Here is a 27,680-nt window from a genome sequence, read left to right as displayed (position 1 = left end):
CATTAAAATACCAAGCCATACACACACACAATTTAACACAGCAGCAAGGAGGACAGCGACATATTTTTCAGAACTGCAAAATGGCATCTGCAGAATGTCTCAAAGGAATGACAAAGGCACTTCTTTAGCCCAAACAAAGAGAACAATGTTTCCACTAGGACATTACAGGACTATTTTATTTCAGGGGGGGGAGGCAGTAAAAATTAACACAAAACAGAGCTCAACGTGTAGAATGACAGTCTGTGGAGAAGAATTAAAAGAAACTATTGAGAATACAAGTTTCACTCATTATAGTACAGAAAAGTAAAAGAGTGCTTAAAGTTTTAAAAGTTGGGTAATTTCAAATTGTAAATCTGAAAAGAAAAATAACTTTAAAATTAGAAATATAAAATTACAGATCAGTTGAATTAACGATGTTAGATTCATAAACACTGTGCATCTATAATTCATTTTGTTTAAGAGATGGCTTATAAATAAGCTATGCCAGCACACTTATCATTTCGCTTAACTTCCCAAAGACATTGTATTAAAAATGTACTGTCAATGCCTCCATTTTACAGATAAGGAAATTGAGACTTGTAGATGTAAAATGACTCAGTATAAAATGATTCAGTAATGGGCAGATGTGAGTTTTGATTCCAACTCTTTCACTTATTAGCTATGAAATTCTGACTTTCTTTCCAAGACACCTTACTTTGAATTTCAAGACTAACAACATCAAATAATGTTCACGAGGATTAAAGACAAACTACTGTCAAAAATGGGACAAGAAATGTCCTAAAATAGCATACTGAAATGGAAGTAAATGCTTAATAAATTGGAGGTAGAGAGGAAATTGGGATACACCCACTCCATCAAGCAATGTCTTCAAAACACTGTTATGAGAAGGGCTTAAGAAATGCCTTCAGAAAAATAAACCAGCAAGAGAATGCCAAGAGCCAGGATTAATTACAAAATAAATATCTAAATATATTTGGTGGAGAAGGTTCCTCACATTTACCTGAAGTGTATGTACTTAGTTATCTTCAGTGGAGAATGCCCTAAAAAACAGTTTGATGATTTTTGTACTGTAGGAAAAAAACGCAGTTATAATTACAAACAGTAGACTCTGATTAAAGTAAGTAAAACCAATAAATAAACTACCAACAGGTAAATTTTTTCTCATAACTAATAGTTTCTCATAAATTTGTTAGCCCTACTTTGAACAGGGCTACCCACCTCATCTTCCTAAACTCCAGTTCTGATCACATAATTCACCTGTTTGGAAAACCTCAGTAACTGCAGGAAAAAAACCCAGTCTTCCACCTGACATGCAGGCCCTGATACTATCCATGATGATTTCTATTGTTGAGGAGGGAAAAGCCAAGAGACTCCAGGCTCACTCCTCCAGACTCTTCTGAGAAGTGAGCAAACTGAGAAGCATGCCCATCACCACCACCATCGGGCAAAATCCAGTTACCAGGCTATGGCCTTGCCAAAGACTTCCCTGCCATCCTTCCCTCCTCCAGATGCCCACAGCACTCCCTTCCCCGCTTCCAGAGCTCAGCACTTTTCTACAGTACTGGCCCTATGCCTACATCTTACCCACCATACTTAACAAGTCTGTCTTACTCATCATCTCTGTATCCCCCAGAGCAAAACACACACCACTTTGTACAAAGTTATGCTTAGTCCATTTGGGTAGAAAAAAATGAGGGCATAAGAAAACACCTCTAAAAACAGAAACCGAGGGCGCCTATTTTTCCAAACAATTCCAGGCATCATCATCTTATTTTTCTCTTATCCAAGATAATCACCTTAATGATTCAATAAAGTAAGCCTAATATTAAACTAAACGACACTCTGATGGAATAAACACTATTTTGGCACATTTATAATGAGAAATCTCATGCCATCTTTTAAGGTTCATACGAGGAAAATGTGAGGAGTTTAGGACTTACTATCTTCACCTGCATGATTGGTTCTCAGGGGTTAAGACTGACCTAAAAGGTTGTTATCTTCAAAAAGGTACTGAATTCTAAGAGAAGCAAGAAGAAAATAGAAATGGCTCTGAAATAAGTCCTATGATAATATGTTTGGGGATATACAGTCCTCCTGAATCATGTAAGTTTAGGTCTGGGAGGTGCCTGAAAAAATAATGTAGCCAATCCTTTGTATAACAAACACCAAAGAATCTAAGAAATTCTAAACTAAGTGACTGAGGGATTTTTTTTTTTTTTTAAAGAATATTGTAAGAAAAGGCAGCAACCTAACCTCCTGGCCAGGTATTTCTCATTTGCATGAACTTATTACATCAACCAGGTGATGAGCTCACGTTTCTGAATCAATTTGCCCCTCAGCATTTTCTCAAATGCAGCTCATTTTCCCAAAACATGCTTTCCTCTTGGTTTTTCCTTTCCCAATGCACCTCACACTGTGGAGCTTCCAATTCCCCACAGGCTTAAAAAACAGTAAAAAAAAAAATGTAGACTAGTGGCTACCTTTTTTTTTTTTTTTAAACTACAAGCATTGCCATAATCTCTCCTTCATGCAAAGCATTTATCAGATGGAAGTGTGCAAGATCTTCCTTTCACCGCTCAAGGTGGCACAGAAAATGAGGGCGGAAAGCAGGAACAAGGAAATAGTGAGGAGGTACCCGCGCAAGAGAGCAGCAGCCGTGCCTATCAGACCGAAGCCGTAAGACAAGAAACACACTATTTTATTCTTCTGGAACACTTAAATATATTGTGTAACAGTCACAAAGAACTTTTAGGATATACCTATATAAACACAATATAAGTTTATCTTCCAGAAAAGCCAACCAACCCAAATACCAAAATCTGGACCATATCTCAACCAGCTCTGCGGCTGGTACCTCACTGGTAGTCATCCTTTACCTACCTTTGCTGCATAACAGGGCCTTGTGAGATAGAATTCAGGGATATTCATTCCGTTTTAGGAGAATGACACTGTAAATAACTTAAATACCACTGCCTCTCATGTGGTCAAAACAGAGCATCTAAAGAAAAACACCGACTCACATTTACCAGGAATGGATTCACTGGGTAACCACCCGAACTCCTCGGAACTCACACGTGAAGCCCAGCTCTGCGATCACTGCTACCACCTTGCTCCCACCTTGCTCGCTGGCAGATCCAAGGACGCCTGGATTAAGATAAACGCCTTAAGTAGCAGTGCTGACACAATTCAGTTACTAACGCTTATGTCAGAAGCGGCCCAGCCCCAGGTCAGGAAATAATACGACTGATACTAGAACCCACTGGTAAGCATAAATATCTTTAGGAGGTAGTGTTCCTTTTCCAGTTGTAAAATTAATTCCCAAATTATTTTCCTCTTTTCACTGAACCAAACAGAAACAGGTGGAAAATAACTCCAAACAGCTGGAAAGTATGCAGAGCCATTATTACTTAAATATAATGAATTTAAAAAGACTTCGCAAGACAAATAAGATCACACTCCAGCAACACGAGACTTCTTTAAGGGAAAAGAACACACTTGTGTGCGCACACACATCATACAAGTGTACTTGGTCCCTGAGTGACGTGGGTGCTGCCAGCTCCTAGAATTGGTCTCCTTTTGCATCCCACGTTCTATGTCCTAACACTTCTCCACAGTGAGCAAGTTGGGTGATGGGGAGGCCTCCACACCTATTCTAAGGCAAGCAGCTTAGAGACAGGAAAAAAAGGAGTTGATCAAAAAGGAGATTCTTCACACTACACTGAACAAACTTTTTGGAATAAATTAAGCACAGCATCATAAGAAACGCAGAGCACTGCCAGAAAACAAAGAAAGAAACAGAATTTTCTTAATTCTGTTTCTTCCTACTTTAGTCACTCAGACTATTTCCATTTTATTCCTCCAACACTTAAGCTGTCATCTCTAGTGGAATTTCCCCACCCACCCCAATCATTTGAAAAACCTCTGGAAAAAAACCAAAAGTATAATCAACTTTGCCAAATGACATTCAGATTTTGTCCCCACCCTAATATTTGGCTATTCATCCTTATTTCTCGATCTCTTTCCATTCTTACTCCCTTTCCTTCTTCCCCCAACTACAAATATATCCCAGCAATTATTTCCTTTCTTCCCCACTCCCTACTCCTGAGATTTTCAACACTAAGTTTCTTCATCCCACCTTCAATTCTCTCAATACAAAAAGTCAAGAAATGTACAAAATCATAAGTCTTCAAGATGCAGAATTTAATACGCTGAAGACTTCTTGTAGAGAAATTTTTCCAAGAAAAACAAAAACAGGATTCTCCATCACCTACTTTTCAGACAGCCCTCCAGGAGCCCTCCCGTCAGCTGTTTTATATGGTTTCTTCTAGATTAACTAAGGTCAAACAGAGGTGACGGTGAGTCTGAGGCTGTGTGTGCCAGTATATTGTCTGAATCCATAACAACTGCCTTAAAAAGGACATCTAAATACCCACTGACCAAGGCAATGTGCAAATCATGCTAGACTTGCTTTTCTTGCAGAGATATTCCTGAAATCCGCATTACCCGCAGGACTATCAACTCACAGAGCGGAGAGAGGAGGCCATGTTCCCTAATTTGCCTTAACTGCGTTCAGAACTCTTTTACCAAGTTTTAGTAATAATAGGGTGAGCCTACAAGGCGCTCTGCTAGTACTATGGAGATGAGACAAAGCAGAGGGGAGAGAGGTAGAAGGAAAGAAGGAAAGTAACGAGACAACATCCTTGTCCTTGAGGAGCTGAAAGTCCAGACTGCTCATTCACACAACCCCGTGGAAAGTTAACATTCATAATGTGCCCACATTTCAAGATAACAGTTGAAGAAATGCCGTTAAGACTTGTGTGAGAAATTACCAAAGGAATTATAGAGCTAAGAACTACAGGAATTCAGCAAAATAAGGCAAATATAATTCCAGAGTAGAAGAAATCTGGCATAGGAGATGATAACTAACAGTTTGGCAAAACCACTAAAAAGTTTGAAGACATTTAGTGTTTTAACATGGCAGAAAAGAAACACTTCAGAGACACTTATGCTTAGTGTAAAACATACATTTTTCAGCTTCACTCCTTTCAGGTTCACATCAAATAATCCTAAAAGAGCAGCAATCCAGCCATCTCATAATGGTTTCTAAACTTCTCCAAATCACTTGGGGCAAATTAATTTAAGTACACAGGTGTGTGTGTGTAGTCTCAATGTTTCACTTCTTTTCAGACTCAAAGTTATATGAGATGGATTAAATAAATTCTCTGGGGCAATGCTTTCTAATTTATCCTAGAGGATAATACTTCACAAATTTTCACCAGTAAAATAGGCAGAATGGGATAGTTAAAAGTATACTGGGCTAGGTGGAACCAGTTCTGATTCCAGCTCTGAAAGTCATGGGAATTAAGAGCAAGTCATTTAACTTCATTTCACTAAATTTTCTCATCTATAAAATAAAGACAGGGAGGATTCATTACCTCTTAAAGTACCTCATAGTTCTAAAGTTCTACATTGTAAAAAAACTACTTGGCATGGCCAAACCAAACACACAGCATGAGCCCTACTTTGTGAAATGTATACAAATGCGCATTTACTGAAGGATTTAAACCACTGAATGTACGGTTATAAATAGTGAAAACAATGTAATAGTAAGTGATTGTGTCTGAAAATAGGAATGAGGCCGGCTTTTATTATTTGTTTCTCTGTATTCCAAGTTCTATTCAACAAACACATACATTTATCATGAAAAAGATTCAATCCCTTGAATCCAAGCTTGACATTCGGAATCAGAGCTCTTCAGCCTCTACGAAATACACTGGAAATCAGAGTTCTCTTGGAAACATGACAGGTCCATCTTGGATTAGGGGGAAAGTAGAGGGGGAAAGCCCCTCCACTTTGTTTTTCCACAACTACTGTTCTCATCTAGTCTGAATCCCCTCCTCTGTCCCTACCCTTCCCCGTAAAAATCTCTTGGGAGTGACTGAACGCGAGTAACCTAAAACTGGAATTTCTGGAAGTGCGTGGTTTTCCCAAAGCACTGTATTTTCATCTCCCTACTTCCACACACACACCCAGAATTGGATTTCATACTTATTTTGCAACAAAACCTCACAGCAGTACTTAAACGTCCTTAAAAAAAAAAAAGAAAAGAAAAAAAAAAAAAGGCATGGGCAGCCTATATTGGAAAAAAAAAAAAAGAATGATTTGGCACCTGTGGAGGTGATGTCATTACCAGCCATGGCTCTGAACTGTCTCTGGAATGCAGCTTAGGCCACCCAATGCTATTTAACATAAAACACAGTCTTTCCTCTGGCCCAAGAAACCTCACAGTCACACTTGACTGTACCCTGCTTAGGAATCCAGCATTTACAACTTTTTAGCTTTAAACATTTCGTAGAGCACAGCAGATACAATCAGCACCATCCTTGAAGGTCAAACTTGAGCAGCTCTAAACCGTTCTTTAACATCCAGCAGGCCTGAGAGGGACTAATTCTGCACGCCTGTCTATAGGCAATCCCTGACTCATGATCGGCCAGATTTTGAGTCACTGCCTTGGACGGAAAAAAAACCATACATGCACGCCAACCCAAGATGAAGTGAGGACTTGGTTGGGGACAGAGTGAGCACACTGGGGGAATGAGATGAGGATGACAAAAGTGAAGCTGGAGATGAGAGCCTCAATCCTTACTCTGTAAAATGAAGCTAAGAAAATCTAATTCCTGGCTATCTGTACAGGTAAGATAATATAGAATGACGGTTTCTGACATAAAGTAAACTCTAAGTAAATGTTAGCTATTATTATTTTTCCCCCGCAGAAACAGTCATTAAAGGGAATATTAACTCCCCAAGCCTGCTTAAGAAGGTCCAATTAATCTATAACACACCTGAAAGTACTTGAAAACTTAACTGCAAATTTTAACACTTCTAAGGAAAACACACATAAGGAGTTTCAACTAAAACACATTTGCTCCCCAGAAGAATGAGTGGGGGATGACCCTTTCTGCCCTCCTTCATTCATACTAGACAGCCCGATGAAGAATCCTGATCCCACCACTGCTCCAGCCAGGGGCCCACCCAGAGATCAGGTACCTGACCAGGGGTTGGCATGGCAACTCTTGGAAACTGGGAATAAAGATCCGCGGGAAACTGGGCCTCTGCCCAAACCACCTAACTCCCCACTTCACAGTGCCCTGATCCTTTAAGAGCCACGGAACTGCGGCCACCTGCTTCCCACTGCCAACGCCTGACCAACATGGTCCAATACGAAGGGAAACTCTCCACCTCCCAGAGTTCCGTCTAGAAAGCCACACAAGGCCTTACAATTTACTGTCAAGATTTTACTACTCACAGCAATGGGAGATGGACCAGGAACATCCAGATGTGTTTGTCTGCTTCACGTTTCTAAAGGCAAAGCCAAGATCACACTGGGATGCTGATGCTAATGTTTTTTAAAAAATCATCAAGACAGCAGAAGGAGAAAGAAGCCGGAACTTCTATCTCACAATTCCCACAACTGTCTGCTTGATCTTTTACTGAGTTTTGTCCCCTCACAACCCTCTAAAAATTAATTTTCAATTTTCTACGGCTGATTACGTGTTATGTGGTCACCGTAACTCTAAGTTGCAGAACGCTCTCTCCCTATGACCCAGAGCACATCAAAAGCCCCCTCTCCTCACCCCGCAGCTTTTCCAGAATTACAGGATCTTGGCGATGACCCACACGCCGACTTTTTTCCAATCTATTTCCCTCAGTCTGACAGGGAAGCTCCACAGACCCAGTGTTGAGCCAGAAGGTCAACCGATACCTGGGTCATACTTTTCTCTACCACCCGACCACGTGTAGCCTCTACTAGGGGAGAGGGGGGCTGAATCCCAAACCTAGAATGCATTCCAAATCGAAATCGTTTTTATTACCCATACTCCTACCTACTCCTTTCTCTAAGGCACAGAGCAGAAGAGCAGAGGGTGTGTGTGTGCGTGTGTGTGCGCGTGCATGCGTGTGCACGTTGGTTCCTCCTTTAAAAGTGAACCCCATGATCCTGCCCTCCGCACCCTCAGTTACCCATTCCCACGCTTCCCAAACACTAGCTTTCAATTTTTTTGTGACCCAGAGTAAAACATTTACATCCCAACCCAGTTCACAAATACACAGTAAACACACCCAGTTTTAATGGAAACACAGTTTTCAAATGGTCGCTCTGATCAGGCCTAAAGCCTAGGCAGTCTGTGCCAAATCCAGCCCCAGCCCCTCTCCGCAGTGAGCCTTCTCCCTGCCAGCGGGCTGCCTCAGCGGAAAAGGGGCACCTCTTTCCTTCCACTCCCCTTTCTCTTTCTTCTCCCAAGGGGAAGATTCCTGCAGTGGCAGAGCTCCGCTCCAGCCAGGGAGGTGGATCCAAAGTACGATAACTGCTGATGGAAAGCTTCTCCCAAAGGGGAAGCCTTCTTTTTTCACTTCAGGTAAAATTCTGTGTAGGCTAGATAAGGCCCCAACTCTCATGTTGTTTATTCATTTTCTAAATGCCAGCCATGACCTTCTAAAATGATTTCTTGGAAAATCCTGCCCCAGACCTCTATATGATTCTACCATTATCTCACTTTCGTTCGTCCCAACCTCTGATCCCCTTCCGCCCTGCTTCTTGAACCACCACCCCCAACTACTTTGGCCCTGAGCAGCCTGTGCCTCCACCGCTGCCCTGTCTTCACTACCCTCCTTCCGCAGCTTGGATTCCACGGGCCACCACTAGACCCTCAGCTCCCAGCCCTGCTGTCCTCCAGCACATCTGTGTGCTCTGTGGCTCCACCTAACTCTGGCCCTACTTCAGCCTTGCACCCAGGCCGCCAAACAAAAAACGTGATGATGATAACTTTTCTCCATTCAAATTCACGGCCACGAACTTTAACAGGACTCTTAGAGATCTCCAGATACATCCTACGACAGTTTCCTAGTCAACCCACACCGCCACGCACCTGGACATAGATTTCACACTTACACATAAAGCCAAAAAAATGACAGACAAAAATATATGACACTGGACATTGGATCTTCCTATGATCTCAGCCACAATCTTACTACAGCTGTCCTCCAATAAGGAAAACCAAAGAGTGTTCAACAAAGTCAATGTTATAAGAAATTAAAAAGTTACTAGCCATTCTTTTTCTTAAAAAATCTGCCCAGTACAAGGCTGACTTCCAATATTAACAAGTTTAAGGGCATTTAACCATTAGAGAAGAAAAGAATAAGTCTTGGTTTTCTCTTATCTTACAAAAATGTTTGGTAATATTCTCTCCTCAATTCTCTTACCAAAGTAGTCCATGTACAACTCTGCCCTGCCTCTCTAATCACTGTCAGGCATAACAGTTCATTGTCCAAATATAATTTGTTCAGCCATGCAAACACCTGTGCAATCAGGCATGTTCAATTTGCAAGGGACAAGTCCAACGGCGTGGCCACAGCGATAAGCACTGGTGCCTGGCTAGTGGGCCTTTTGCTGAAAGAAAACAGCTTTTCCCATAATTATCTCTATTTTGAATCAAAATGTCTAACAAATGTTTTTATGTAATTCAACAGAAAGACAAAACAGGTGCATTACAGAGTTGCTGTTTATTCTAACCCAGGCCACTAACAGTGGCACTCAGGCACATAATAAACCCCAGAGTAAAATAAAGCTGTGTCTCTTGAAATTCAAGGGCCAGGAGAAGTGAAAGCTAAGGAAGCAAATTTGCCCAAGGAGGCAATAAAAGGTCAAGACCAGAACTCAATGTGCTGTAAGAGAGCTGCCACAGGGAAATCACTGCAGGGTTTCAAGGGTTATTTCTATCACTTTAAAACTCAGTTCCTGTGACTTCCCTGGTGGCACAGTGCTTAAGAATCTGCCTGCCAATGCAGGGGACACAGGTTCGATCCCTGCTCCGGGAAGATCCCACGTGCCGCGGAGCAACTAAGCCCGTGCGCCACAACTACTGAGCCTGCGCTCTAGAGCCCACGAGCCACAACTACTGAACCCGTGTGCCGTAACTACTGAAACCCACGCACCTAGAGCCCGTGATCCACGCCAAGAGAAGCCACTGCAATGAGAAGCCCGTGCACTGTAACGAAGAGTAGCCCTTGCTCACCGCAACTAGAGAAAGCCCGCACACAGCAATGAAGACCCAACGCAGCCAATATCTATCTATCTATCTACCTACCTACCTATCTCAGTTCTTGCTGGAGGGGGGCCGTACACGACCTGACTACTCAGTTGAGAAATCTAGACTGAAATCACATATGCCAGAAAATAGGCAGATTTGAGAACATGCAAAGGCTATATGCCCTCCAGAGCAAGAGGGTAATTTAGCTTAGAGGAACCTCAGGTCAAAGACATGAACACCACTTAGACCTGCAGATATGGCCGAGGCCACGGGCTAGCCTTCCCGCCTCAGTCACCCAGACTGCTAACATTTAAAAAAAAAAAAAAAAACAATGTGCACAGCACAAGCAACACCAATAAGGTCATGTTAACATAACAATTCCCACCCTTCACTTACTTAGGCTCCTTTCCCAGCCCCTGAGTTTCCAAAGCTCTACCAACTGTCTTCTGTTACTGAGTTTTAAGATTCCTAAGGTGTTTCTTCCTCCTCCCTCCCCCTCCTCCTCCATTCATCCACTCCATGTGTGGGGAATGGCCACTATATACCGAGCACTGTGCTGGGACACATAACCTAGTAAGGGCCGCAGGAGAGGAAGCCAATGATTACAATTCACTCTGAGAAATACCTACTTAAAGCAACCTGCAAAAAAGCAGACGAGCAGAGAATGATGGTGAAATCCATCTCTGAAGGATGAAGATGCGAAGAAAGGAGGTACAGCATCCCAAGTACTTGCAAAGACATCAAGATACGGTACAGGTTGCTCCTTGCAACTTGTTACATTTAATCAAAATCACAAAGGTTAGGCCCAAGAATTCACAAGACAAAATGCAAAAGTCAGTCAATTTCCCTACCAATATGACAGCTATGCGATAGCTACTGGACCTAGAGATTTCTTCTTTTTCAGATTATCTGAAAATTCCATTCATCCATTCTATTTGTTTTCAGTTTACAAAAGCTAGTCAACAGTTGGCACTGTAGGTATGTGTGGGCCTATGAAGATCACTCACAATTGTAACCTCTGAACTCAATATAACGGTGGGAGGCACACTACGATCTTCATCCCAGTCAAAACTTTGGTGGGTATTCCTTCCATTCTTTTGCTTTTCTCCCACCCCAAGCTAAGGTATTTCATGTACCATTCTTAATAGGTAGTCAACTAATCCTGGCTAAGATAATGGCAGATAATAGTTGACGGTGTGACCTCGTCTAGGTCAGCATAGGGGATGAAGATAAGGAGCAGCTAGAAGACAGAATCCAGCACAAGGTCAACTTGTGTCATTTGGCTTAGGGCTAGGTGAGCAGACAGATGGATAGCCTCTTCCGCCACCTCTAGAAAAGAGAATAAAAACTTGCCAAATTAACAGAGTTGTTTTTTTATTTAAAAAAAAATTTCACAGGACTTCCCTGGGTGCACAGTGGTTAAGAAGCCACCTGCCAATGCAGGGAACGCGGTTCGAGCCCTGGTCCGGGAAGATCCCACATGCCGCGGAGCAACTAAGCCCAGGCGCCACAGCTACTGAGCCTGCACTCTAGACCCCGCGAGCCACAACTACTGAAACTCGTGCTCTGCAACAAGAGAAGCTACTGCAATAAGAAGCCCATGCACAGCAAAGAAGACCCAACACAGCCAAAAATAAATAAATTAATTAAATAAATTTTAAAAAATAAATCTCACAGAAACAGTTTCTAATAAGATTTGGTCTGTGCCCTATGTTAGCTAGGTCAGGGTATTTCAACCTCTGCACTCTTGACATTTTGGCCAGATAATTCTTCGTTGTCTGAAAAGCTGTCCTGTGCATCGTAGGATGTTTAGCAGCATTCCTGGCCTCTACACAGAGATGCTAGTTGTGCATCAAGTCATGGCAATCAAAAATGTCTCCAGGGCTACCCTGGTAGCACAGTGGTTGGGAGTCCGCCTGCCGATGCAGGGGACGTGGGTTCGGGCCCAGTCCGGGAGGATCCCACATGCTGCAGAGCGGCTGGGCCCGTGAGCCATGGCCGCTGGGCCTGCGCGTCCGGAGCCTGTGCTCCGCAATGGGAGAGGCCACAGCAGTGAGAGGCCCACGTACCTAAAAAAAAAAAAAAAAAAGTCTCCAGACATTGCCAAATGTTCCCTACAGAACAAAAATCACCTACCATCCCCATCCCGGTTGAGAATCACTGTGCTAGATTATGAGCACCAGCCTATTTACTAAATAAAGAAGACACTGATGTTCATGAACAGGGCAAAATATTAAAAGGGTGATGCCTTAATCAGCTATTGCAGTTTAACGAAAAGCTAATAGATATCCCCAACAGAAGAGGGAGGTCAAAATTAAGGCCAAAAAACTAAAGTCTGGAGCATTTAGGCAACAATAAGTATACAGATGCTCAGGTCTGGTGAAAGCTGCAACTGAAAAAGAGCTTAGTGAAAACATCAAAACTAAATCAAACCAAGTCTACCTTTATTCCACATATCCAAGCCCATTCTACCAAAAAAAAAATCTTTAACAGATTTTAATTCTACAAAATGAGTATCTGAAATAGTAACTATTCTGATACAATTAGTAACGCACAGACCAGACTCCAAATCCTGGCCCCTTTCAACCATTTTCTAGTTACCTGACACTTACCCTAAGCTTTTTCCCTCTCCAGAGAAGTAGACGACATGGCCAATATAAGGACATGAGCATGGAGCCCGGCACACTGTCAGTACCGTCAAGTAGTAATTGCCAGTAGTTTCACATATGTTTCATAAACATACTTCTAATACAAAATGGTACACGCCACCCAAGTGAACTAAGAAAACACACGCTTAATAAGTTAACTTTAAAAATCCATTCCTGTAAAAAAAATCCATTCCTGTAAAAACAACACACACCTTAGATGCCAAGATTTACCTACTTTTTTTTTTTTTTTTTGCGGTACGTGGGCCTCTCCCGCCGCCGAGCACAGGCTCCGGACGCGCGGGCCCAGCCGCTCCGCGGCACACGGGATCCTCCCGGACCGGGGCACGAACCCGCGCCCTCTGCATCGGCAGGCAGACTCCCAACCACTGCGCCACCAGGGAAGCCCTACCTGAACTTTTTAAGGCAGGAGAAAAACAGATTACCCTCCAAGCCCATGGTTACAGTAAAAGCAAAGTATAAATGCTGCCCTTTTTTAAGTACTACACTATGCACCACTTGGGCTACCTCCAAATATATTTCCCCGGGTTTTTATCCAAGTCAACCAAAACACCACTTTAAGCAGCTGAGTTTTAAAATTCACTATATAAAATTTCTATAAAGCCCAACAATCAAGTAGGAAAGAAGAGCATTTTCTCACACATACCCAGAACCAGTTTGCAGTTGCTGTTTTTGCCTCACAGAAGTTGTTTTCCAGCCACAAGCTACTACAAATTGTTCAGACCTTTTGGCAGCAACACAGGAAACTGCCCTTTTCACCCGTTCTCCCACAAAAATGTAGTCAATTTCTAGGCAGGCCCATCTCTCAAGGCTACTTGCTTTAAACGGAGCCAAATACACACCGTTTTTCATTTAGCCATATGAAATGGCCCCAAATATCTTGCATTTTTGTGAAGAAAGCTGAAAGTCACCAGAAGACCTGTGGGCAAAGCTCTGTATTAAGTCAGCTCATGAACTGCTAACCCCACACTTTACGCCGCATTTGAAATTTACAGGGCATTTGGCATCACAGCTGTTTCTGTTTTATCCAAATCGTCCGGGATGCAATAGGCAACATGTGAAGCCATTTCCTGAGCTTAATTGGCCTTGGCTTCTCACTATTCTCAACTTGTCATGTTTCAAATAAGTAGTCAAAGTAGGTACATCTGCCTTTTGATTAAAAAAAAAAACCTCATATCTTCTCTTTGAATCTAGGATTTTTCTACAGTCTTAAGGATCACATGAAGCCACAAAGATGAAGTTTGTCTCAGCTTAATATTCAGGCATACAAAATCAATCTATATTTTTCTCCTTCGATTATTTCAGCGGAGGTGAGGGCAGGAGGTGGTAAATTACTCAACAGCTGTAACATATTTAACTTCTAAAAATAAAGGCAAAATTGCCTTTTGAATGCAAAATAAAAGAAGAACCTTTGAAAACCAGGAATTCCTTTGTATCCCATTTGGCTTAAAATTTCACAGATCATTTATAAATAAACAAATCCAAAATAAACAAACAAACTGACCCAAATGGCAAAAAGGCATCTGCAGTTACTCACAAAATAAAGCTGGACACTACTCTGCCCTGGGAGAGTCAAATGCCAAAATGCAATCTGGTGTACCGAGCTCATAATTCACAAACTGAAAAAGAAAATCAGCCCAGTATTTTCCAGGGAACATTTCCTGTCTCCCCAGAATGACTTACAACCTCAAACAAGTTCCAATCATGACGCAAAGGTAACTTCTCCAAAAGGGTACAATGTCAGAAACTGTCCAGAAACCACACAGACAAAAATGATAAGCAAAGGAAACTCGATTCAATTACACACACCCATTGCTTTGATTTAATCAAAGACAACCATATTTTTCAGAGTCCAATATTAACAGTAATTTAAAATATGTCCAAGTTCAGAACTCCTTTTCAAAGGTACACTAATTTTTTCCAGCAAATAAATCCTACAGACTATACTGGGAAGAAAACTAGAAGGCAAACCGAGGAATCCAAATTGAAAATTCAAAGGCAAAATCTTACATGTCTAGTAGGTAAAGAGACCTGGCTTGCCTGAAGCTAGTAAGTACAGGAGGCACACCCTGTAGGTTATCTTTCCAATTTAAATAGATAAATTGCAGGTGTAAAACAAGCACTAATTGAGAACATGCTTTCATTCCCTACTTGCCTTAACCAGTAATAAGCCAGACCATCTTTCATCTCCTTCCACAAAACAGAATACCAAAGAGATTTTTGCACTACTGTTTATCAGCTTAACAGCATCTTCAAAGTACATCTAATTGTTAAGGTTTCTGAGAAAGTGTCTATTGAAGGAGTAGGAAGAAATGGCCTCCTTCTTAGAGATTTCTTTACGCTGGGGGGCCTGAGGTAGTCAACACCAGCATGAAACAGGCTGTAAGACAATCACCAAAGAAAGAAAAAAGAATCATTCCTTGAGTTAACTGCCTACATCTTCACAAGACTTACTGTCGAATAAGTAAACAACAACAGAAGAACAGCTGCCCCAAGGTTATCCAGAGGCTTGGCATAAAAAGTCAAAGCACTCAAGTTCACTATTCAAACACATGGGTTTTCTGGCCCATGTCAGAAAAGTTCAGCCTGCGAACTGTTTAATTCAGATTTGAGCTAAACGGGCAATTAAAGAATCTCTTTACTACTGTTACATTTTTAAATTTCTCACACCACTAGAAAACTCATCCTAAAATATAATTGGATTCTTTTAAACAGCAAAAGAGATGAAAAATGTAGAATCGGTCACTAATTTCTGTCAGTTCTCATCCTGCTTTCACCTATATTCAATTAATATTTGTTGTGCAGTTACTACATTAAAAAGCACAGCTAACACTGAGAGGGGTAAAGACTGCACAGGACAGAGGTGTATTCACTACCAAATAGGTGATGTCTGCATCTGTATTTTTTTTTTTTTTTTTTTTTTGCAGTACGCAGGCCCCTCACTGTTGTGGCCTCTCCCGTTGCGGAACACAGGCTCCGGACGCACAGGCTCAGCGGCCATGGCTCACGGGCCCAGACGCTCCGCGGCATGTGGGATCTTCCCGGACCGGGGCACGAACCCGTGTCCCCTGCATCGGCAGGCGGACTCTCAACCACTGCGCCACCAGGGAAGCCCTGCATCTGTCTTTACACATAGTAAGTTGAGGGTGTTTTGTGTGTTTTTGTTTTCTTAAGTATCTCTGTGTGGTTTACTTTCTATATGGCAAGAGCACTGAAGACCCTTCATGTGTCTAAATAAAAAACTCTATACACATTTGGTTTCAATAAAGCCAGCAGTCTCTTGAAGATAGGTTCCAGCCATGAATTGTCCACATTTGTGTGCTGGAAAGGGTGAAAAGGGCAGTTTTCTGTGTTGCTGCCAATGGGCTGAACAATTCGCAGTAGCTTGTGTTACAGAAGAAGACCTTCAAGCTGGCTTGCTATACTTGTGCAAAATAACATGCTTTTTCTCCATTTACTCTTATTTTGTTACACCTTTTCCAGTAAAACCCTTCCCTGGCATTTTATACTCATGGTTTTAAATGATCTTGCCTAGGAAAAGAGTGTTTGAAAATAACGCTTAACAGGTTAACTGAAAACCAATTTCAGCACACACCTAACATTTGAGCATTAAAAGTCTTTCTAGTCTTCTCCATCTATAATATTAATACAGTACTAACTTTGTCCAGGTATTCACTTCTGGGAAGTTCTTCCTGAATGCATCCGGCAAACATTTAGTAAGCACTCAGTAAGGAAACACACACATACACCACCAGGCTGTTTATGCACTGTGGAGAATACCAAAATGAATGAGAAAAGCTCACAGCCCTTAAGAAACTAATCTAGTAATGCAGAGAAAGAGAAAGGGCAGAACTCTGAGGCTGGAGGCGGGGGAGGTGTCAGAGAATCTGTTTTCTGTAAATTTACTGGATGGTTCTTGTGCATACTAAGGTTTAAGAACTAAGGTTTAATGTTTAAGAACTAAGATTTAGGGTTTGAGAACTGTATTCACCCCCGCCCCCAAAACGCAATAAATTAGTAAGTCATTATTCACTTAAAAAAACAAAAAAAAAAGACTCAACACTAGATCACTCCAATTAGACAGTCACTATAGCTATATTTAAAATATCACTCCTTATGCTGCATAAATTAAGTACACCTAGACATTAAATTGTGTATTGGAAAAATATAAAACTATGATAAAAAGAACTAAACTAAAACTCAGGTTAAGTCCAACTAATGCCACTTAATTTGAATAAGAATTAAAATCCTGCCTATTATCTCAGAAAGCAATTAGAATAATTAAGTGAAAATATACATGAAAATGTTTTGCAAAGTGCTTTAAAAGCTTAGCTTATTATTGGTCAAGGAGCAGCTCTGTTTATCATATCCACAGTAAAGAAGACCCTGTCAGGAATAAAAGAGGCAATGAACTAACACTGGTCGGATTTTAAAAATCTATTTTTGGCTTCCAGAACCTTTACTGATGAGTAGAAAATATCTGCCCAGGTTTGCATCTCTCAGTAGCCAGGTGGTGACATTATCTGACATAGCTTCAATACTGCTTTCATACTTAACATAAATATTATCATCACATTCATAGCCTGCATTTTTAGTTCAAGACTAAGTTTTTCAGATTTATCTGTGCTCATCTATGTAACTTCACGTAGTTCATATATTTAAGTCATAACATGTCAATGACCGCTTCTTCCATGTCTCCGTGCAAAGGTACAGGAATCTCTAGGGTTCCTACCTAGTGGAATGCGGGCTAGTGTGATATGGTCAATTTTACTTGATATTGCCAAAATGTTCTCCCAGGATGGTTGTCCCAATTTATATTCTCACCAACAGTGAATGATAATAACAATTTCTCTACATGTTCCCCACCACTTGATATTTTTAGACTTATGGTTATGGTTAAGTCTCTGTTTTAACTTGGATTTCCTAGCTATTAGTGCTTACTGGCCATTTGGTTTCCAGTTCTGTGAATTGCCTCCAGTCATTCTCAATTTTTCGATTAGGTTGTCTTTCTTATTAATTTATAGGAATTGTTCACATAAGCTAGCTTTTAATCCTTATAGGATACAGGCTAGAACAGACCATTTTTCTCATATTACTACAAGTATGGGAGTAAGTGATTCATGGCTGACATGCCTAGCCAAGAACGTCACCAAGGAACTGGCCTTTTTTTTTTTTTTTTTTTGGTACGCGGGCCTCTCACTGCTGCGGCCTCTCCCGTTGCGGAGCACAGGCTCCGGACACGCAGGCTCAGCGGCCATGGCTCACAGGCCCAGCTGCTCTGCGGCACGCGGGACCCTCCCGGACCGGGGCACGAACCCACGTCTCCTGCAACAGCAGACGGACTCTCAACCACTGCGCCACCAGGGAAGCCCGGAACTGGCCTTTTATCCTCCTGCTCTGCCATCTTTAACCAGTACCTTCAGCTTCTTCGTTGCAAGACAGCTGCTGCAGCTCTAGACATTATATCCATATTCCAGGCAGAAGGAGGGGACAAAAGGAAAGAGAAAAACCAGACCCCATATTCAGGAAGCAAAGCTTTCTCAGAAATTCTTAGCTTACATCTCATTGCTCACAGCTGATGACTTTTGAAGGACCTCAAAGAAGACAGCCATTTTTATTTTTTATTTATTTATTTATTTATTTATTTGCGGTACGCGGGCCTCCCACTGCCGCGGCCCCTCCCGTTGCGGAGCACAGGCTTCGGACGCGCAGGCTCAGCGGCCATGGCTCACGGGCCCAGCCGCTCCGCGGCATGTGGGATCCCCCCAGACCGGGGCATGAACCCGCGTCCCCTGGATCGGCTGGCAGACTCTCAATCACTGCACCACCAGGGAAGCCCAAGACAGCCATTTTTAAATGGGCATAAAATTAGTAGAGTTAGTAAAGAAAGACGAAAAAGCAAGGTAGGCTACTAGTAATGTCTTTCAAACATGCTTTACAAACATATTCCTAGCCCTGTCGTTCCACTGCAGTATATTTTCATGTATGGAAGTGTATTTTAATAGAGTAAAATTCCTCAATCTTTTCCTTTATCATTTGGGCTTTCTGCTTCCTACTCCCAAACAATGCTTACATTTTCTTCTAAGAATTTTAAAGATTGGCTTTCTGCCTTTAAGCCTATCTATAATGAATTTGGGAATATGAAGTAAGGAATTAAATTTCATCTTTTTCCTGTATAAGCAAATAAGTGGACATACCAGCCCTGCTGCTTTCACCTTTCCATACTGATTTAGACCACCTCTATAATATAACAAATTTCCTTCTATTAGTTTATATGAAGTTTCTAGCTTATAGCAGGTTCACTGGTCTAATTATCCTTGCCCAACAGTTTTTTGGTTTGGTTTGTTTTTTATAAATTTATTTATTTATTTTTGGCTGTGTTGGGTCTTGGTTGCTGTGCATTGGCTTTTTCCAGTTGCAGCAAGCAGGGGCCACTCTTCGTTTTGGTGTGCGGGCCTCTCATTGCAGTGGCCTCAATCATTGTGGAGCACAGGCTCTAGGCGTGCGGGCCCCAGCAACTGTGGCACGCGGGCTCAGTAGTTGTGGCTTGCGGGCTCTAGAGTGCAGGCTCAGTAGCTGTGGCGCACGGGCCCAGCTGCTCCGCGGCATGTGGGATCCTCTCGGACCAGGGCTGGAACCCGTGTCCCCTGCACTGGCAGGCAGATTCTCAACCACTGCGCCACCAGGGAAGTCCCACCCCAACAGTTTTAATAGCTTTGATATGTGTGGTAGGGCAAGTCTTCCCAACTTGTTCTTCAAAATTATTTTGACCATGCTTGAACACTTGCTCATTTCCACATGAATTTTTTTGGGTTTTTTTGTTTGTTTGTTTTTTTGCTTTTGCGGTACGCGGGCCTCTCACTGTTGTGGCCTCTCCCGTTGCGGAGCACAGGCTCCGGACGCGCAGGCCCAGCCTCTCCGCGGCATGTGGGATCTTCCCGGACTGGGGCACAAACCCGTGTCCCCTGCATTGGCAGGTGGACTCTCAACCACTGCGCCACCAGGGAAGCCCCACATGAATTTTAAGATCAACTGTTCCATAAAAACCCTGCGTGGATTTTGAGTGGACTTTCACTGAAATTATTGATGTGTTCAGGGAAAACTGGTATGCGTATAATAACAAGCATTCCCATCTATGGACAATGAACAGCTCTCCATTTACTCAGCAGCCATTGTTTTACATCCTTCAATGTTCCATAATTTATCCATAAAGGTTTTACACATCTTGTTAGATTTGTTCATAGATACTCTGCATTATTAGAACTAGAAATAAGATCTTCTTTACATAGCATTTTTAAGTTTGGCAATCCATGATTCAACTGAGTTTTGCACACAAATATTATATAAACCATGAAAAATAATGATTCTTCCTTTCCAATACTTATGCTCATTTCTTTCTTATATTGTATTGACAAGTTTCAAGAACCACATAAATAAAAGTAATTTTTTACTTTTAACTTAAGAATATTATTATATTGTTAAGTATAAAGTTAAATATTCTTTTGAAAAATATTATTTAGCATATTAGAAAATTATACTGCATTCCAAATTTAGTTAGTATTTTCAAGCATGTTGGCATTTCATAAAAGCCTTATCTAGCAAAACAATTATATGTTTCCCTTTCAGTTAGCAATATGATAAAATCTATTAAAGGAATATGAAATGGCATATTATTCTTACATTTTTGAATTCTACTTGGTTATAACAGACTTTTTTCCTTTTTTTTACTGGGTCCTTACATATATTTATGAGTGACATTAGCCTATAGTTTTCTTTCTTTTTTTTTTCCCCATTATTCTGGTCAGTATTTGTTATCAGAGTTATGTTGGTCTTAATATTTTAAGAACAATGCTTTGATATAGTTCTAGAACAGGGAGTTTTCTGTTCCATGGTAATATGAAAACACTTCCCTATAGGTAGGCCCAGCAATTTATATTTTTCAATCTTTTCTATGATTATTATTTTCAAGATTTTCTATATCTTCTGGAGGAAAAATTTATATTTTTCTAGGATTATTTCTATTTTGTTGGTTATTTTTTAAATTATTACCAGAAGTATATCTTCAAAATATCTTCCATTAGGTCTAAGGGTGTAAAATTTTTTTCTCATTTTTTTTCCAGCTATAATAGCTAAATGTTTATCCTTTATTGGGCAACTTCCCATCTCTCCCCCACTCACAGAATTAGCTCTTAGGTACCAACTTCATTTTTTTTCCTCTTCTAACTTTTGTTCTTGTCATTAATTCCCTCTTCCTTATTTATCAGGACTTATTCTTGGTTCTCTTTCTATTGTCTTAAATGTAATGCTCAGTTCATTTCAGTTTTTTTTTTCATTTAATATGACAGTAATTTAAAGCTATGAAAGTCTGGTTTCAGCTTTTGTGGCCTAGGTTTTGCTATGTAGTGTTTTCCTTGTTACTATGTTCTAAGTAATTTATAATTCTAGTTTTTATATTCTTCTTGACCCAAAGTGGTTTCATCTTCCTCTATTGCTTACACATATTCCAAGATGTTACAAACACTGGATTTATCCACAGTTGAATGAAATGACAACAAAAAGACCAGTGAATTGATTTTCCATGCATCTCTCTCCATATTTGGTGAGAGATGCCAATCGACAATTTAGGCTCACTCTCTATATGGCGTCAACTAGCCCATCGCTGATGATTATAATCAAAGTTGTTCAGTTTACTGATAGGATTTCCCATGAGCTCCTCGCCCTTCCGCTCTCACTGTGCTGCTCACACTCTTGAAACAATTCTTGAGCTCACCTTGACCCCACCCTCTCTCACCCACTTAACGTGGTTTAGTGAAGTTCACCCAGAAGAATACCATGTCATTAGTGAAGCTCACCTGGAGGAATAACATTTCAGCAAGCATCATCTCAAGACTGGAGGATTCCTATGTTATATGCTGGTGGCTCAAACTATCTGTTAGAAGCTATAGCAAGCAAGAGTAAATGAAAAACACTAAAAATCCTACATAGGCTCAAAGAACTGCATTCCAATACGCTCCTGAGCAAAACCCTGGTGAAAATCACCAAACTAATACAAAACAAAACAAACAAACAAAAAAATCAGGAAATATGGAAGGTATACACCCAAATACATAGCAACTTTTTTTTCTAAAAAAATAACAAACCAACCAACCAACCAACCAACCCTAAGGAAAGAGGGAATCCCCTTTAAAAATGGTAATAATAAGAGCATCAGCTAATACTTCCCTAACACTTCCCATGTACCAGGCATTCTGCTGAGAGTTTTTGCATATATTAACTGGTCTAATCCTTACTAAGACCCTATGAAGTCAGTTCCATTCTTGTTCCCCTTTCATAGATGATGAAACTAAAGCACACAGCTGGCTAAGTGACAAACCCAGGCATTCTAGTTCCAGTAGTGATCTAATTACTACACTATACACCACATGCTCAATACCAGCTCCCATGGATAACTGTCTATCAGCTCTATAGTCAAACCTTCATAAAGTCTCTCATCAAAGGGAACAATCTCTTAATTGCTTTATTTTAAATAATAAATTACTAACATGCTTGAGTTCAAAACCTGGCTCAACCAATCAGCTGCTATACAAATGATTTACTCTCCTCAGTTTCCTCATCTGCAAAATGAATTTTTTTTAACTTTTGTTTTAATAAATTTATTTTATTTATTTATTTTTGGCTGTGTTGGGTCTTCGTTGCTGTGTGCGGGCTTTCTCTAGTTGCAGCGAGCGGGGGCTATTCTTTGTTGCGGTGCACGGGCTTCTCATTGCGGTGGCTTCTCTCGTTGTGGAGCGTGGGGTCTAGGCACGCAGGCTTCAGTAGCTGCGGCACGTAGGCTCAGTAGTTGTGGCTCACGGGCTTTAGAGCACAGGCTCAGTAGTTGTGGCGCAAGGGCTTAGCTGCTCCACGGCATGTGGGATCTTCCCGGACCAGGGATCGAACCCGTGTCCCCTGCATTGGCAGGCAGATTCTCAACCACTGTGCCACAGGGAAGCCCTGCAAAATGAATATTGATAGCACCTATCTCATAAATTGAGTGTGGGCTTTAAATGACTTAAAACATTCTATTTATATTACAGAACCTGGTACACGGCAAGCAATCTGTGTCAGAACCATTATAAGAATAGTGTAATCACCATTAATCCATTGTTCCTAGGGGGTATTTCCTTCCAATTATAAAAAGTCATCATATGTAAGCCTTTTAAAAATCTTTTAAAAATCAAATTCTATAAGACACTGTGGATATTACATATATTAAGTAATCAAATATGTCTCTGGATAAAATTCTTGTGATATCATCATACCAGATTCAACTCTAGAGCATGATTTCCATGAAAACAGGAATTTGTGTCTGTTTTGTAAATCATTCTATTTCCATCACTTACAACACTGCTTGGCACCAATACGTGTTTGTAGAATAAATGAGTAAAAAAGTGCTTAATCTCAAGCAATTTAGAAGGAAATGAAGATGTTACGTCCTGGAAAACTATGTTAGATAAAAACTTTTCCACAAAAAGTTTCATGAAATGAAAGAATGGCAAAAGCAATCTTTCCATATTGATGAATGATATACTGCTATTTTAATATATAAGTAATTACTAAGTAGTAAATCAAACGCTTAAAAGATTTTATTATTTCATCTACCCTAAAAGTTAATACACCCATGATGACCTAAAAATCATCTGAAGGATGTAAACAGTTTTCCTATGTATTTCTTTTCCTGCTGTCCTTCATCTTCCCTCCAAAATTCCATCTAATCCTCAGGGAGCCAAAGATTTCAGTGGATACAAATGCAAACTTCCCTTTCTTGAAAAGAACTCTATGTCCACAGGATTATTTAACTTTCTTTTCATATCAAATAAATAAACCTTTTTAAAAACAAAATATTAGAGAAATCTTCCAGCTTATAAGTGGCAGGCGGCCATTATTATTTCACTCATTCAGGATCTATTTATTGAACACTCCCTGTGACTCAGGCACCGGGCTAAACTCTAAGAAAGGTAGAAGGTACGACACAACCCATGTTCTCCAAGCACTGATGGACACAGACATAAAGGCATAATTATAAAGCAATATGAAAGGTATACAATGGGCAGGATCACAGAGGAAGGAGAAGCCATCTGCTGCGGGGGGTGAGGGCAGTGCAAGAAAACTTCACTAGGATGAGCACCCTTTTAACTGAACTTTGAAGGTCAGTAGAAGTTTAACAGGTGATGACAAGGGAACACAGGGAGAGGGAGTAACAGATACAAAAGCCCAAGTCATGGAACAACATGGCATGTCCATGAGGAGAATGAGTAATTTGTATTTTGGTACCACTATACCATAGGGCTTACGGTTGAGATTTTTGGGAAATGAGGGAGCAGAGCTGCCAGGAAGAAGGGGTGCTCACCAAAAAGGGTCTTATATCCAGGCCGAGGAAGAGGCTAAGGCACTATTAAGTCTCCCCTGCTCAAGAGGTTCCCATTTCTGTCCTAGAATCACATGTGACAGATGGCGAATAAGCAGGACCACTAGCCAAAGCATTCACGTCAACTACGAGCACATGACAACTTATTTATGCTCTAACAATCAAGTTCCCAGACTAGACTGAGAGGTCTCTGACGTCTTATTACAGTTTATATCGCAAACATCTACTGCCGCAATTCCTTTACTTAACAGATGTCAAGAGCCTGCAATGCACTAGAAATTATAATTAGCACTGGACACTCATGGATCTTATACTATCTCATCCCAACTAATCACAGGAGCTCTCTGAGGAAGTGATATTTCAGGTGATACCGGAGAATGAGAAAAGGTCAGCCTACAGGATTTTCAATTCCTATCCTCTACTTACATCCTCAGATAACGTTTAACAACAAATAACCTCCTCCTTAATATGCTTCTACTTGTATTCAAAGTCATCCTTCTCTGAACTCTCCGGTTTCTTGGTCCACTTCCTCTATATTCCTCATTCTCTGAGCATCATTCCAAAACTCAGTACAGCTCATTTCCTTCTCCAGAGGCCTCATTCTACTCTGCTTATTTCAAGTTTGTTTTGTTTTGTTTTTAAAGCCATTTGCTTTTTTGATTGCTTTCATATACATTATCTAATTGAGAGGCAATACAATGTAGTGGTTAAGAGTGTAAGCTCAGTAGTCAAACACACCTACAAGTCCCAAATCTACCCTTGGTAAAAATGTGATCGTGGTTGCCTCTCTATGCCTGTTTCCCCTCCCATATAAGAGGGATAAGTATATCCAATTCCTACTTGTTTTGAAGATTAAATAAGACACTGCACACAGTAATCAGCATTATACCACAGTTAGCTATTTTATTATTAATCATTCAAGCCAACATCCTAAGGAACTTAAGGAGCTTTTAAACAGATGTGTCCAAGATCAGACAGCCATTATTTCTAATGGAGACGGCCCAAATGTACATTTCTGGCCTTAATCACCAAAGTCACAATATCAAACTACTGGCCCATATTCATCTCCACTGGGATGATCTATGGTGGCTTTGTCAAAAATCAATCATCAGGCTTCCCTGGTGGTGCAGTGGTTAAGAATCCACCTGCCAATACAGGGGACAAGAGTTCGAGCCCTGGTCCCAGAAGATCCCACATGCCGTGGAACAACTAAGCCCGTGTGCCACAACTACTAAGTCTGTGCTCTAGAGCCCATGAGCCACAGCTACTGAGCCCACATGCCACAACTACTGAAGCCCACGTGCCTAGAGCCCATGCTCCACAAGAGAAGCCACCGCACGCCACTACTAAAGAAAGCCCACGCGCAGCAACGAAGACCCAACACAGCCAAAAATAAACAAATAATAAATTTTTTTAGAAATCAATCATTTTCCCACAAAATCAACTTCCTCTTAGGCTTTCACTTCCGAGTTGCTTCTAACTCCATCTTCTCCTTCACTCAAGTTTGTCATCACTAGCACCTGTCACCTGTTGTTTGCAAAGGTTGGTAGACTCATCCCTTTGTCTTCATTCCCACAGCAAACCCCCACTCCTCCAAGCCCCCTAAAGTATGGAAATACTGTACAAGCAGAAAGGCAGCTCAGAGCCAGAATATCATGTGGGTAGACACTGACCCCGAGCTGACTTCCTGTTTGACTTCCCTGCCAGCAGTCCTGTCCTGTTTCATATTGTATGCAGTTCATGGGGGCCAAAGGAAACCTAAATATAAGATTATCCCGGGCTTCCCTGGTGGCCCTTGGGCTTCCCTGGTGGCGCAGTGGTTGAGAGTCCGCCTGCCGATGCAGGGGACACGGGTTCGTGCCCCAGTCCGGGAGGATCCCACATGCCGCGGAGCAGCTGGGCCCGTGAGCCATGGCCGCTGAGCCTGCGCGTCCGGAGCCTGTGTTCCACAATGGGAGAGGCCACAACAGTGAGAGGCTCGCGTACCTCAAAAAAAAAAAAAAAAAAAGATTATCCCTTAATAGCACAGAAAAATCAGAAAATGAATCAAAGCAAAAGCTGTGCAAAATCACCTAAAAGATACCAAACAACCCCCAGGTCACTAAGATTTACAGCACTATGCCTGAAGGTATTTAAATGACTTAAGAAAAGTTCGTCAACCTTAAGAGTGGCCAGCAATGAGAAGACAGAGAAAAGAAATTCAAAGAGAGTATGTGGTCAGACAGACCCACAGACTTAGTCCCTTCTAGCAAGAACAGCTTTATTGTGAGGATGGATGAGGGCAGGGAACGGGATCCATTTTGTTGATGGTGTATGAACACGACACAGCACCTAGCCCTGCAACAGGCATGTAACAGATACAGAAAATATTAATGAATTACTCATAAGCCCTCTCTTATCATTATAACCAACCTTCCAGTTCTGATTCCACACTCACCACTCCCTACCTGGCAGTGTGCCACATGAGCAACAAGCAGAACTCGCACTAGACAGGACGATGCGAATTTATTCCTCTTGCCCATTATTTCCCACTATAATAAACTGGCATTCTAATAATCGAGAACCTTCTATCTCTTATAAAATTTCACTGTTTGTTTGTAGGTGTTGGGTTTTGGGTTCTTGCTTTTCTTGCTTGGCAAGAGGAGGAAGGGCCTGATTCCTGTTTCCCAAGCCCCATTATTAACAAGATACTGACGGACGAGATCAAATTTGTCTCTCTAAGGTAAAGGCTCAAACTCTGAGCTAAAGTGAACTGAACACTGAACAACATAAACGTCATGCCATGAGGGAAGCCACCGGGCATCAATAAACCTGTCTCTCCTGGCGTTCAACACCAGTGCAGGTCTTTCACACCAACCACCCTGCACACCCCTGCCAAGTCTTATTCGTCTTTTTTAAATGTCATTTTCAGCTGGCCACAACTTAGCAGCTACAGCAGATCCCTACTGTCTCCTCTGGTTGCATGGAAGGCCTCTCCCCGTCCTCCGGCCATAGCCCAGACCCTCTGCGTTCATCCCAGTCTCGGCACAGATTGTACCCCTTCCACCTCCATTCTTCTGCTCCCCCATTTTCTAATCTGATTTATAAACTCTTCCCAAACCTCTTCCTGTACTATCAATTCCTTTAGGTACCTCAATAACACATAATCTGGTCTTTAAATCACGGTCTTATTTTATCTAATTAGCTCATTTTTGATGCTCATTACATAAGCTCAAGTACAAGAATTCTTACCGCTTTTATATCCATTATTCCAAGCATGTATGGGACGAAATACATAGGAAAAATACATGTTTTCCTAATGAATTAAAATACTTGATAATAACCAAATTTTAAAAAGTTAAATTTCTTGTCTATATCAGAGTTGGGTTTGACATTTTTTTCTTCCCTCTGCAAGCCAGAACCATTAGATGTAATTGAATTCTTTAAATCTAAAATACACTTGGTCTTAACAGTAAGGGCTACAATTCAGACTCCTATCTAAGTATGTATCACTCACATTCAAGTACGTATTTTAATACAACA

The 27,680-nt window shown here is 41.2% G+C and overlaps 1 protein-coding gene across 8 annotated transcripts in view; it reads right to left on the bottom strand.

Annotated features, from left to right (window-relative positions):
* The window catches only part of EPB41L2 (erythrocyte membrane protein band 4.1 like 2), a 273,144-nt gene that overhangs the window by 209,101 nt on the left and 36,363 nt on the right, over positions 1-27,680 (bottom strand). For 2 of the 8 annotated variants that reach the window (XM_067702088.1, XM_067702089.1), the window contains one exon: positions 3,021-3,144. The exons of 4 other annotated variants lie outside the window; for them this stretch is intronic. The gene's annotated coding sequence lies outside the window, so the exon portion shown is untranslated. The remainder of the gene's footprint in view (positions 1-3,020; positions 3,145-27,680) is intronic. 2 more of the 8 variants (XM_067702095.1, XM_067702092.1) reach the window with 2 other exon arrangements.

The sequence above is a fragment of the Pseudorca crassidens genome, chromosome 13 (genome assembly GCF_039906515.1).
Source record: "Pseudorca crassidens isolate mPseCra1 chromosome 13, mPseCra1.hap1, whole genome shotgun sequence".
Lineage (NCBI taxonomy): Eukaryota > Metazoa > Chordata > Mammalia > Artiodactyla > Delphinidae > Pseudorca > Pseudorca crassidens.
Note: the sequence above shows the minus strand (reverse complement) of the source record. Positions and strands in the feature narration are given on the sequence as shown.